An 827-nucleotide genomic window follows, 5' to 3' on the forward strand; every position below is an offset into this window, starting at 1 on the left:
GCTGAACTTTGCGTAATAAATTTGAGGTGGATCACAGTATTGGAAGTCCTTCCAAGTTTATCTGTTATCTCTTGTTTATTTCTTTCCCCAGTCCACACTCCCCTTTTCTGGAATGTATGGACCTGACAAGCTGGACCTGACGAGCCAGACCAGAGAGCAGAAGGCAACCAGTGACAACCTCTGGCCTCTACATTCATGTACACACATGCATGCATGTGCATTGGCATGCATGCATGCACACAAACACATACACGTGCACATGAGTTCAAGACCAAAAATTACTTTATAAATGAAAGATACTCAAGACCAACTTGAGTTACATTAGTCCCTATCTCAAAAACCCAAGGAGTTTGATTGTAGCTCAGTGGTGGAGTGCTTGCCTAGTGTATACAAGGTCTGCCTTGGGTTTGACCCAGTGTACAACAAATAAATGTTGTTTATTAGCATTTATCTCTAAGAACACAAATTGTTTTCTTTGGTTGAGTGGGTTGGGTTGGGTTGGGTAATCTCACTGATGCAATCCAAGGGATTAGAACCATGCCTAGCAAATAGAGGCTGCCTATGTTTATCAGTGATGGTATTGAGCCTTTCCCTCACAGACATGGGCATTTGAAATTCCCATTCTACAGCAAGTTTGTTCTCCATGAATGAATTTGTCTTAGTAGAGAAACACTCTCTTGGACACTGCTCAGCTGGGTGTAGTGGCACATGCCACAACTAGGGAGGATGAGGGGGACTTTTTTTTTTTAAGTTTCTTGCTTATGGACATCTAATTATATAGTAGTATTAGTTGACAATTAATTGTATTTATACCTTAGTTAAAAAAA

The sequence above is a fragment of the Microtus ochrogaster genome, chromosome 18 (genome assembly GCF_000317375.1).
Source record: "Microtus ochrogaster isolate Prairie Vole_2 chromosome 18, MicOch1.0, whole genome shotgun sequence".
In the NCBI taxonomy this organism is placed as follows: domain Eukaryota; kingdom Metazoa; phylum Chordata; class Mammalia; order Rodentia; family Cricetidae; genus Microtus; species Microtus ochrogaster.